The sequence below is a fragment of the Gorilla gorilla genome, chromosome 10 (assembly GCF_029281585.2).
Source record: "Gorilla gorilla gorilla isolate KB3781 chromosome 10, NHGRI_mGorGor1-v2.1_pri, whole genome shotgun sequence".
Lineage (NCBI taxonomy): Eukaryota > Metazoa > Chordata > Mammalia > Primates > Hominidae > Gorilla > Gorilla gorilla.
In genome coordinates, this window is record NC_073234.2 from 74,231,205 (window position 1) to 74,244,797 (window position 13,593).

At 39.4% G+C, this 13,593-nt stretch overlaps 1 pseudogene; it reads right to left on the reverse strand.

The window, feature by feature from the left end:
- LOC109029170 (liprin-beta-1-like) overlaps positions 1-13,593 on the reverse strand; it is a 100,698-nt pseudogene that overhangs the window by 80,735 nt on the left and 6,370 nt on the right.

Genomic DNA, 13,593 nt, shown 5'->3' on the forward strand with positions numbered 1-13,593 from the left:
TTTCCTTCAAAATACTTCAAAGGAAATGTACACCTCAGCCACTCCTATCCTTTTTTCTAGAAGGTAAATAAAGATGACTGATGCATTTGGTGATTAAAATCCTGTATTGTTTTTAAATGGACAAAAAAGGCCTTGTAAGGATTTTGTTTCATTATTTATAATTAGTTTTTCTTCTTATTTCAAGGAAGTGCCAAGCTTGTTCCTTAGAGTCTTTGCACTTGCTGTTCCCACTGAATGAGTCCTGGTTCTTTGCTCAGTGGTTTCCTCTAATGATCAAAGTATTGAGGGCCAGGTGCAGTGGCTCATGCCTGTAATCCCAGCACTTTGGGAGGCTGAGGTAGGCTGATCACTTGCGGTCAGGAGTTCGAGACCAGGCTGGTCAACATGGCGAAACCCCGTCTCTACAAAAAAATACAAAAATTACCTGGGCATGGTGGCACACGCCTGTAATCCCAGCTGAGGCATGAGAATCGCTTGAACCCAGGAGGCAGAGGTTGCAGAGAGCCAAGATCGTGCCACTGCACTCCAGCCTGGGCAACAGAGTGAGACTCCGTTTCAAAAAAAAAGAAGTACTAAGCTCATATGCCACCTCCAAAGACAAGCCTTTCCATTTAACTATATCTAAGTCTTCCCCACTTCTCACCATCTCTTCCCATCTCCTGTATCCAATCATCCTGTTTTATTGTCTTCTTAGCTGTTACTTACACTATCTGAAATTGTCTTTTTTATGTATTTATTGATGGAATAAATGTTCTTCTCCTCTCTCTATAATGTCATTTCTATAAGAGCAAGAACCTTGTCTGATGTATCCATTGCTGTATCACAGCAGTGCCTGCATACAATAGGGGCTGCAATAAATATTTGCCTGATAGATTAATATATAAAAGAACTTTTCTAGTATCCTCAATTTTTCAGGCCACTGTGCTGAACTCTCTACAATATTGTCTCTGCCCTATTATCATATTAAGGCAACAAAACAAAATATAGTCAACAGAAAATTAAATAAACTCAACAATTAAATAATGCAGGCTTTGTTCAAGAAGAGTCAAAGTTCAATATCACACACTTTTTAATTATTTTTTTTTTTGAGACAGAGTCTCGTTCTGTTGCCCAGACTGGAGTGCAGTGGTGGGATCTTGGCTCACTGCAACCTCCGCTTCCCGGGTTCAAGCAATTCTCCTGCCTCAGCCTCCTGAGTAGCTGGGACTACAGGCATGCACCACCACTACTGGCTAATTTTTGTATTTTTAGTGGAGACAGGGTTTTGCCATGTTGGCCAGGCTGGTCTCAAACTCCTGACCTCAGGTGATCCACCCACCTCGGCCTCCCAAAGTGCTGGGATTACAGGCATGAGCCATTGCGCCAGCCTCATACACTTATTTATTAATTCTATAAATCTTCTTAATTTGGCGAAGTCTAAGACCATGTAAGAGACTGAGCTTGTATGATGTTTCTGATTTCTACACTTACAAGACATAAATGAAATTTGTAGATTTAGAATGACATATTGGGAAGTGCCTTGTTTGGAATCACAGGAACTGCCACACACAGGCTCTGGGTCAATGGACAATTAACTTCTGAGCCTCAGTTTACTCTCAGAAATAAACTCAATTTACCCTTAGGGATACTGTCTTAGTCTGATTTGTGCTGCTATAACAGAATACTACAGACTGGGTAATTTTAAGGGAATAGAAATTTATGTCCTCATAGTTCTGCAGGTGGGGAAGTTCAAGATCAAGATACCAGCATCTGATGAAGGTCTTCTTGTTATGACATCCCATAGCAGAAGGTGGAAAAGCAAGAGACCTTGAGAGACAGAGAGAAACAAATGGGGTGCCAAACTCGTCCTTTTATGAGGAACCCTGTCCTGCAATAACGAACCCACTCCCACAATAATGTCGTTAATACATTTATGAGAGCTCTCATGGCCTAATCACCTCTTAAAGGTTCCACCTCTTAGTACTGTTACAATGGCAATTAAATTTCAACATGACTCTTGGAGTGGACATTCAAACCATAGCAGATACCTACCCCACAATAACTACAGGGATGTTGTGAGGCTTAAGAAATAAAGCAAACTGGTCTGGCATGATGACTCACACCTGTAATCTCCGCACTTTGGGAGGCCAAGGCAGGCAGATCACTTGAGCTCCGGAGTTCAAGAGCAGCCTGGGCAACATGGTGAAACCGTGTGTCTACAAAAAATATTAAAAATTAGCAGGCCAGGTGTGGTGGCTCACGCCTATTATCCCAGCACTTTGGGAGGCCAAGGTGGGCAGATCACGAGATCAAGAGATTGAGACCATCCTGGACAACATGGTGAAACCCCGTCTCTACTAAAAATACAAAAATTAGCTGAACATGGTGGCGCACGCCTGTAGTCCCAGCTACTTGGGAGGCTGAGGCAGGAGAATTGCTTGAACCCAGGAGGTGGAGGTTGCAGTGAGCCGAGATCATGCCACTGCACTCCAGCCTGGTGACAGAGTGAGACTCCGTCTCAAAAAAAAAAAAAAAAAAAAAATTAGCTGGGCATGGTGGTGTACCTGTGGTCCCTGCTACTTGGGAGGCTGAGGCAGGAGAATCACCTGAGTGCCACTGCACTCCAGCCTAGGCAATGGGAGTGAAACTGTCTAAATAAATAAATAATAAAGCAAACCAATTATAAATAACATTTACTGGTCATTTAGTACCAGACTAAATCCCTTATATTTATTATTAATATAAGCCACATAGGATCATGTGGTTTATATTCATAATAAATGTAAAGGATTTAGTAAGTATTTAGCAGTATGTTATTGTTATTTTGTATATATGGTAACGGAGACACAGAGTGATGATAGGACTTAACCACAGTCACATGATGTGTAAGTGGTGGTATAGCCAAGGTTCAAACCCAGAGTCTGTGTCTCACCCATTGTTCTTTACGTTTTCCATATAGTAAAGAGTTTTTCAAGGATGATTTGTCAAGAATGCTTTGACCAAGAAGTTCTTGCAGCAATAATCAGGAGTTTGCTTAGTAAGATTCTGCCTTTCCTAAACTCAACTCATGGCTACTAAACCTAAAGCCAATGCTACTGGTATTCTCGATAGCTGCATCTGATTCCCAGCAAAGTCATGAGACTAAAATGCAGTGCTGAGTCATCCTATATGTCCCAGGTTCTGCATAGTGTGCTCTACTTGGCAACAATTCCCTTGCTTTGCTTTAGCCAAACTGAAAAAAGAAAAAAAAAAAAAAAGCTGACATTGCACTTAAATCTCAAGTCTGAAAAAGCCTTTCTGAATTCCTATGGATCAACTGTTATTAGAATAAGTACAAATCAAGGGAATTAAGTTTAATCCATCTAATAAATAAAGAAAGCCTTAGCCAGGGTTAGGGGGAAATCTGTTCCAGCAGTGTTCTAAGGAAGAATAGGTATTTACTGTACTCTTTGATTACTTGCTGATGCATTTAGAATAAGCCAGTGTCTGAGAGAGCATTCTATGTGAGGATGCAACTTAACTGTCTTCTAAAATTACAATACATATTTAATCTCTTATTGGATTTTTTTTCTTTGGAAGGGACTTGTTCTCAATAATTTCTTCATTGTGCTGAGAACAATAATTTTAAGATTATGGATATAACGATGGTATCTAGGAGTTTTCTTACATTTTTGGCTCTGGCAGAAGAAAATTGTAATTTAAGAAAAATTCTCCAACTTTTGCCAATTTGGGATCTGAAAAATATAAATATAATTAATGTAAAAAGTCTGGATAACTCTAACAAAAAATGCACCTCTTTTACTCTCAGAAGAGTTATGTGATTTATGAGGGTCACCTATATTGCAAGAATTCTGGTTTTTTGTTTAAGTAGAGACGGAGGTTTCACCATGTTGGCCAGGGTGGTCTTGAACTCCTGGCCTCAAGTAATCTGCCTGCCTCGGCCTCCCAAAGTGCTGGGATTATAGGCATGAGCCACCATGCCCTCCCAAGAAATGTTTTTAAATATGCTTTGTTTTTATAAAATTTGGGTTGGTATTGATGGGTTTCATTAAGCAATATTTCAAAAATAACAATTGTTAATATTATCACTGGTCTCACCATAAATATATCAGAAAAGTCTCTAAATATTGGGAAGCTGTCAAGCTCATAGGGAGGATACAAGTTTTCCAAAATTCCAATTTTCACTTGAAAACTCAATTTTTTTTCACTAGCAAACAATACTGTTCAGTTGTGTTCCCAGAAGTGACAGGAATACTTGCTTCATTTTATGAGATAAAATGATATGATGGTCTGGTTATAAGTTTAGTTTACTTCAATATTGGTGTTAATGGCTCTCAAAGCTAAAAAAGATCCTGCAGAGAAGTATGGATTCTTCACTTACTAAATCAGAGTATTAATTTTTCACTCCATTCACCAATTAAAAAGATATGCTAATTACCCTGATCTAATCACTACAGTATATGTATTGAAACATCACTATGTACCCCATGAATATGTACAATTATTATTTGTCCAGTTATAAAAACAAAACAAAAAAGAAAGAGGAGCAAAAAAGGGAGATTTTTGTTTAAGTAATAAATTTATATTTTCTTCGATGTCAATAAATTACTCTTGGAAGCAATAAAAGGTTTTGCATTTTCATATTTTAAACAAATAGGTTTAAAACTAACTTTTTGAAAATATTTAAAAATAGAGCAGATAAATTTGTTTTAGCAACATTTTAAATCTTCAGATAGGAGAGTTTTATAGATGGACATACATCATTTTTGACAATAAACTCTTTTAACGATGGAAATATTTCCAAATATCTGTTGTCAAAATGCCTTTTATCTTGGAGTTTTTTTCAAAATGTGGATATATATTTTCTCACTCATTGTAAAGTGCTCCCTTTTCTTGAAGGTGAAACGTTAAACATGTTTTAGTATACATTTGTTTTATTTTGTTTCTCATTTTTATTTCCATACAACCACTATGAAACAGTTTTACAGTGTTACTAAAAAAAGTTAAATACTATACACACCTATTATATGATCCAGCCATTCTACTCCTTAGGTATTTACCTAAGAGAAATTAAAGCTTAAGTCCATACAAATACTTGTATGTAAATGTTCATAGCCACTTTATTTGTGTTGGGCAAAAATTAGAAACAACCCAAATGTCTGTCAACAGGTAAACTGATAATGGTTTAGCCATACAGTGAAATATGTCACAGTAACAAAGATGTAAGTAACAAAAAGGTATGACCTATTGATACATATAAAGTACATACTGTAGATTCCACTTATATAAAACTCTAGAAAATGCAAACTAATCTATAATGACAGAAGGAAGATTAGTGGTTATCTGGGGTAGGGAATCAGGAGCAAGGAGGGGAGAGAAGATAGAATTTCATAGGGGTATGAGAAAACTTTTGAGGGTGATGAATATATTTATCATCTTGATTGTGTTGGTTTCATTGGTATATACATATGTCAAACTCATCAAATTGTACAGTTTAAATAGGTGCAGTTCATTGCATGTCAATTGTACCTCAATTTAAAAATGAAACGAAAAAACTACAATGAGTTACCATTATACACCCACTAGAATGGCTAAACTTAAAAGACTTTGCCCACTGCTGGTGAAGGCGTGGGGCAGCTGGAACTCTCCTACACTGCTGATGAGAACGCAAAAGAGTACAATGACTGGAAAATAGATGGGCACTTTCTTGAAAACTTAAAACACTTTTGCCAAATATCCCAGCCATTCCACTTCTACATATTTATTCAAGAAATATGGGAACATGTCCACATAAAGACTTGTATATGAATATTCATAGCAGCTTTATTCATAATAGCCCAAACCTGGAAACAGCCCAAATGTCCATCAACAGATCAATGGATAAACACATTTGATAGATCTATTAAATGGGATACACTATTCAACAATAAAAAGATTGATACACCAACGAGATATATAAATCTCAAAATCATTATACTTAATGAAAGTAGCCAGACCAAAAAAAAAAGAATACATGCTGTATTATTCCATTTATATAAAATTCTAGAAAATGCAAACTAACCTATCAGAAAGCAAATCAGGAGTTACCTGGGGATAGAAGGAAGGATAAAACTAAAAGGAGCAGGAGGAAACTTTTGGGGTTGATGAAAGGTTTGTTGTCTTGATTTTGATAATGGTTTCATAGACATATGTAAAAACTTACCAAATGTGGAAGGTTGAGGTTGCAGTGAGCTATGACTGTGCCATTGCACTCCAGCCTGTGTGGAAGAGCGAGACCCTGTCTCAAAAACAAAAACAAAAACTGAGCAAATTGTGCACTGCACACACATACATACAAACACATATGTAGTTTATTGTCATCAATTAAACTTCAATAAATCTGTAAACAAAAAAAGTGGAATATGATGGTTGCTAAATGCTATCAATGAATACTTTGGGGGAAAAATGAAAGGCTAAGGGTATTAATCATCGACTGAAGGCAAAGTGTGAAAGCTAGAAGGCCTCTTTGGCAGCAGATGCTCATCTCTTGTAGTCTGGAGGCAGAAAAAAACTGAGGATCAGATTCAGCCTTTAATTCCAAGAGTAGTGAACAAGCTCTAGAAATATATGATTCTCAACTCAGGCAAGTTGGCTTCATCAAGGTCAGGGAGGGTATTGATGGGAAGGACTGTGATCTTAAGACTTGGAATGGGTCCTCTTGGTTAACATGCTGAAAATCTTGAATCGCACTTCCCCTGATTCCTCCGGGCTGGCACAAGCAGCCTTCTCCTCTCTCTCTCTCTTAAAGGTTAGCTCTACCCATTTCCTGGAAGATGATGCCAAGTCCTCTGCTTTGCAAGATAAATGCCACCCCCACCCACCCACCTCTGCCCAGGATACACACCTGATATACTTTGGATGTGTGTCCCCACCCAAATCTCATATAAAAAATCCCCAATGTTGGAGGTAGGCCATGGTCAGAGGTGATTGGATCACGGTGGCAGATTTCTCATGAATGGCTTAGCACCATCGTCTTGGTACTGTCATCACAATAGTGAGTGAGCTCTTGTAAGATCTGGTCATTTAAAAGCATCTCCCCCTCATTTTCTCGCTCCTGCTCTGGCCATGTGATATGCCTGCTCCCCCTTCACCTTCTGCCATGGTTGTAAGTTTCCTGAGGCCTCCCCAGAAGCCAAGCACTTGTTAGCACTGTGCTTCCTGTACAGCCTGCAGAAATGTGAGCCAATTAAACCTCTTTTATCAATTACCTAATCACAGGTATTTCTTTATAGCAATGTGAGTAATGCAACCCCCACCTCACATTCTGGCTACCCAATAAAAAATTAGGATCAATCATGATATAACACAGCTTGGGGGTGCTGGGCCTGTTATGGAGGAAAAGGCGCTGCAGGTCCTAGTTAAGATGTACTGGCAGGAGCTGAGAAAATACACGAGACTGGAACATGAAAACGCAGTCAAGGAGAATAATGTTGGATAAGGGAGAGTATATCGACATAGGGATGGATCACTCTCCTGTCATATTACATTCAACATCTTGGGTAACAACTGGTTCATAAAATTTCAAAAAATGTAACAATCTTGTGAGAGTTGATGAGAATAAACCCATCTTGTGAGAGCTGGTTCTAGACATCAGTGGCTAAGTCTGATGGTTGATGTTGGTACCAAACTACACTACATGATGGCAATGGGAATAACAGGATCCCCAAACAAAAGGTGCCTGGTGGCAAATCTAAACCATCAGAACCAAAATAGGCTTAATTACTGTAATAACAGCAAAGTCTGAGTAGCAAGTAATGGAGTTTCCGACCCTCGGAGAGCTATGAAGATTAAGAGAACATGAGTCCCTAAGGGCAAGAGAGACAGGCAGCATTGCAATCAATGGAATCAATTAAATGGGATGCTATTCAAAAATAAAAAGATCGATGCACTAACAATCTGTGTAAATCTCAAAATCATTGTACTTAATGAAAGAAGCCAGACACAGAGTACATGCCATATGATACACAACAAAGATAGATGACTAAAATCCTGAGAGCACTTCCCAACAAAAAGTCATGATCTCTTCCCTGTTTCAGAACTTGAGACCTTTTTCAGATTCAGAACCCAATTACTGAACAACAATGAGGATCTTGCGTGAGAAAAACCCTATAATGCAAGTGTTTACAATGATTCTCTCATACCTATCCCAAAGAGACCTGTGGCCATTTACTCAGGTAACTGTATACAAGGGAAAGAGACAAGCCAAGGCATTTTGAGGAGTTTGTTGGTGGCAGAGTCTATTTTGACATTAATACCTAAGAATTAATGCAGAATTAATTCAAAGGGGCATTATCATGGCCACCTCTTTGGGGAAAAGGGTTATGGTTGCCAGATGATACATGGGGTCCTTGCAAAGATCCCACTCACAGTAGGTCCACTGGTTTCATGACCCATCAGTGATTATTTCCCTGGTCACTGACTTTGTAGTTAGCACAACCCCCACACTGGTTTCTTAACCAACGGTGTAAGAGCTACGGAAGTGGAGAAAGCCAAGTGGAGACTCTGAAACTGTCCCTCTCATCCTGTCTCAGCCAATATAGTAAATTTTAAAAGAATACGGCATTGACAATATTGTACATAAAAGACAAATATTATAAATAATTGTAAAAATGTAAAAAAATTATATTGTAAATTAAAAACAATATTGCCTGGGACTATGGTAGATGTTAAAGTCATCCTTAAAGACCCAAAAGTTGCAGGCACTGTGATCCCCATCAAGTGCCTACTTAATTCACCGGTCTGACCCTATAAAAACCTGGTATGTCTTAAAGGATGATACTGGACTCCTGCTCATCTATAAACTGATCTACATTCCATAAAAATACCATGAGGTCTTTTTTTGATTGGTAGGCTATTAATTATTGCCTCAATTTCAGAGCCTGTTATTGGTCTATTCAGGGATTCAACTTCTTCCTGATTTAGTCTTGGGAGGGTGTATGTGTGCAGGAATTTACCCATTTCTTCTAGATTTTCTAGTTTATTTGCGCAGAGGTATTTATAGTATTCTCTGATGGTAGTTTGTATTTCTGTGGGATCGGTGGTGATATCCCCTTTATCATTTTTTATTGCATCTATTTGATTCTTCTCTCTTTTCTTCTTTATTAGACTTGCTAGTGGTCTATCAATTTTGTTGATCTTTTCAAAAAACCAGCTCCTGGATTCACTGATTTTTTGAAGGGTTTTTTGTGTTTCTATTTCCTTCAGTTCTGCTCTGATCTTAGTTATTTCTTGCCTTCTGTTAGCTTTTGAATGTGTTTGCTCTTGCTTCTCTAGTTCTTTTAATTGTGATCTTAGGGTGTCAATTTTAGATCTTTCCTGCTTTCTCTTGTGGGCATTTAGTGCTATAAATTTCCCTCTACACACTGCTTTAAATGTGTCCCAGAGATTCTGGTACGTTGTGTCTTTGTTCTCATTGGTTTCAAAAAACACCTTTATTTCTGCCTTCATTTCGTTATGTACCCAGTAGTCATTCAGGAGCAGGTTGTTCAGTTTCCATGTAGTTGAGTGGTTTTGAGTGAGTTTCTTAATCCTGAGTTCTAATTTGATTGCACTGTGGTCTGAGAGACAGTTTGTTATTTCTGTTCTTTTACATTTGCTGAGGAGTGCTTTACTTCCAACTATGTGCTCAATTTTGGAATAAGTGCAATGTGGTGCTGAGAAGAATGTATATTCTGTTGATTTGTGGTGGAGAGTTCTGTAGATGTCTATTAGGTCTTCTTGGTGCAGAGCTGAAGTCCTGCATATCCTTGTTAACCTCCTGTCTCGTTGATCTGTCTAATGTTGACAGTGGGGTGTTAAAGTCTCCCATTATTATTGTGTGGGGGTCTAAGTCTCTTTGTAAGTCTCTAAGGACTTGCTTTATGAATCTGGGTACTCCTGTATTGGGTGCATATATATTTAGGATAGTTAGCTCTTCTTGTTGAATTGATCCATTTACCATCATGTAATGGCCTTCTTTGTCTCTTTTTATCTTTGTTGGTTTAAAGTCTGTTTTATCAGAGACTAGGATTGCAACCCCTGCCTATTTTTGTTTTCCATTTGCTTGGTAGATCTTCCTCCCTCCCTTTATTTTGAGCCTATGTGTGTCTCTGCACGTGAGATGGGTCTCCTGAATACAGCACACTGATGGGTCTTGACTCTTTATCCAATTTGCCAGTCTGTGTCTTTTAATTGGAGCATTTAGCCCATTTACATTTAAGGTTAATATTGTTATGTGTGAATTTGATCCTGTCATTATGATGTTAGCTGGTTATTTTGCTCGTTAGTTAATTCAGTTTCTTTCTAGCATTGATGGTGTTTACATTTTGGCATGTTTTTGCAGTGGCTGGTACTGGTTGTTCCTTTCTATGTTTAGTGCTTCCTTCAGGAGCTCTTGTAAGGCAGGCCTGGTGGTGACAAAGTCTCTCAGATTTGCTTGTCTGTAAAGGATTTTATTTTTCCTTCACTTATGAAGCTTAGTTTGGCTGGATGTAAAATTCTGGGTTGAAAATTGTTTTCTTTAAGAATGTTGAATATTGGCCCCCACTCTCTTCTGGCTTCTAGAGTTTCTGCCGAGAGATCCGCTGTTAGTTTGATGGGCTTCCCTTTGTGGGTAACCCGACCTTTCTCTCTGGCTGCCCTTAACATTTTTTCCTTCATTTCAACTTTGGTGAATCTCACAATTATGTGTCTTGGAGTTGCTCTTCTTGAGGAGTATCTTTGTGGCATTCTCTGTATTTCCTGAATTTGAATGTTGGCCTGCCTTGCTAGGTTGGGGAAGTTCTCTTGGATAATATCCTGCAGAGTGTTTTCTAACTTGGTTCCATTCCTCCCATCACTTTCAGGTACACTAATCAGACACAGATTTGGTCTTTTCACATAGTCCCATATTTCTTGGAGGCTTTATTCATTTCTTTTTACTCTTTTTTCTCTAAACTTCTCTTCTCGCTTCATTTCATTCATTTGATCTTCAATCACTGATACCCTTTCTTCCAGTTGATCAAATCAGCTACTGAAGCTTGTGCATTTGTCACGTAGTTCTCATGCCATCATTTTCAGCTCCATCAGATCATTTAAGGACTTCTCTACACTGGTTATTCTAGTTAGCCATTCGTCTAATCTTTTTTCAAGGTTTTTAGCTTCTTTCTGTGGGTTCGAACTTCCTCTTTTAGCTCGGAGAAGTTTATCTCACACCCGTTAGAATGGCAATCATTAAAAAGTCAGGAAACAACAGGTGCTGGAGAGGATGTGGAGAAACAGGAACACTTTTACACTGTTGGTGGGACTGTAAACTAGTTCAACCATTGTGGAAGACAGTGTGGCGATTCCTCAGGGATCTAGAACTAGAAATACCATTTGACCCAGCCATTCCATTACTGGGTATATACCCAAAGGATTATAAATCATGCTGCTATAAAGACACATGCACACGTATGTTTACTGCGGCACTATTCACAATAGCAAAGACTTGGAACCAACCCAAATGTCCATCAGTGATAGACTGGATTAAGAAAATGTGGCACATATACACCATGGAATACTATGCAGCCATAAAAAATGATGAGTTCATGTCCTTTGTAGGGACATGGATGAAGCTGGAAACCAACATTCTGAGCAAATTATCGCAAGGACAGAAAACCAAACACTGCATGTTCTCACTCATAGGTGGGAATTGAACAAGGAGAACACTTGGACACAGGAAGGGAAACATCACACACTGGGGCCTGTCGTGGGGTGGGGGGATGGGGGAGGGATAGCATTAGGAGATATACCTAATGTAAATGACGAGTTAATGGGTGCAGAACACCAACATGGCACATGTATACATATGTAACAAACCTGCACATTGTGCACATGTACCCTAGAACTTAAAGTATAATAAAAAAAAAAGAAGAAAAAAAGTACCATGAGGTAATTACTAATATTATCCTCATTTTACAGTTGCACTGAAACATAGGTAACTTGCCCAAGGTCACACAATTCAGTGGCAATGCCGGGGCCAGGAGGCACAAAAGCCTATATTATTAATCACACTTTCATATTGCGTTTCCATATAGGACTATCCTTCGGCTATGAAGTGGCAGTTTCTGATGTGTGGCCTGTCAACATACACAACACATGCACATGCACATAGAAGATAATTTATCATCCAGAGAAACTGCTCACATAACTTTCTTTGTGGTTGATGCCAGTGCTTCACTTCTTTACGGTGGGCCTAAATGGACACATACCACGAAGTTGTGTCCATAATCTTTTGTTTTCAGATGAAATAAACATTTGGTCATCATATTCATGTTACTGGCTCCAGGAAGATACTAGTTCAAACTAGAATCATAACACCAGCTTTGACTGGATTCCAGGGTAATCTTAACTTGTGGCCACTGCTATCAAGCTAGTTAATCCCCAGCAGTCTTTTGAGTCACGAAACATCCTTTCCAACCATTTCCTCCAACCACTTCCTGTATAAAATCAAAGTTCACGCCTGTAATCCCAGCACTTTGGGAAGCTGAGGTGGGCAGATCACAAGGTCAGGAGATCAAGGCCATCCTGGCTAACACGGTGAAACCCCGTCTCTACTAAAAACACAAAAAATTAGTCGGTCATGGTGGCACGTGCCTGTAGTCCCAGCTACTCGGGAGGCTGAGGCAGGATAATCACTTGAACCCAGGAGGTGGAGGGTTGCAGTGAGCCAAGATCGTGCCACTGCACTTCAGCCTGGGCAACAGAGCAAGACTCCATCTCAAAACAAACACACACCAAAGTTCAGGGTCAAACTGCCCTCTTGTGGTGAAATATTGCTATCTGTTTGGTCTTCAATACTTGCCCTTTGCATGTTAAGTTTTCAGTCCGTCTGGCATTGATTTTTTTTTTTTTTTTGAGATGGAATTTCGCTCTTGTTGCCCAGGCTGGAGTGCAATGGCGCGTTCTTGGCTCACCACAACCGCCACCTCCCGGGTTCAAGTGATTCTCCTGCTTCAGCCTTGCCAGTAGCTGGGATTACAGGCATGCACCACCACACCCGGCTAATTTTGTACTTTTAGTAGAGACGGGGTTTCTCCATGTTGGTCAGGCTGGTCTCGAACTCCCGACCTCAGGTGATCCGCCACCTTGGCTTCCCAAGGTGCTGGGATTACAGGTGTGAGCCACTGTGCCTGGCCGTCATTGATTTTTTAAGTTTTTTTTTTTTTGAGATGGAGTCTCGCTCTGTTGCCCAGGCTGGATGGAGTGCCAGGGGCATGATCTCGGCTCACAGCAGCCTCCGCCTTCAGGGATCAAGCGATTTTCCTGCTTCAGCCACCTGAGTAGCTTAGATTACAGGCACGTGCCACCACGTCTGGCTAATTTTTGTACTTTTAGTAGAGATGGGGTTTCAACATGTTGGTCAGGCTGGTCTTGAACTCCTGACCTCATGATCCGCCTGCCTCAGCCTCCCAAAGTGCTGGGATTTTTAAAATATTTTTTATAACAGCTTTATTGAGATATTATTCACATACCATGCTTTAAAAATATACAATTCAGTGGTTCTTAGTACATTCACAGAGTTGTGCAAACATCACATCTAATTCCAGAACATTTTGATCACTCCTCCCAAACTCC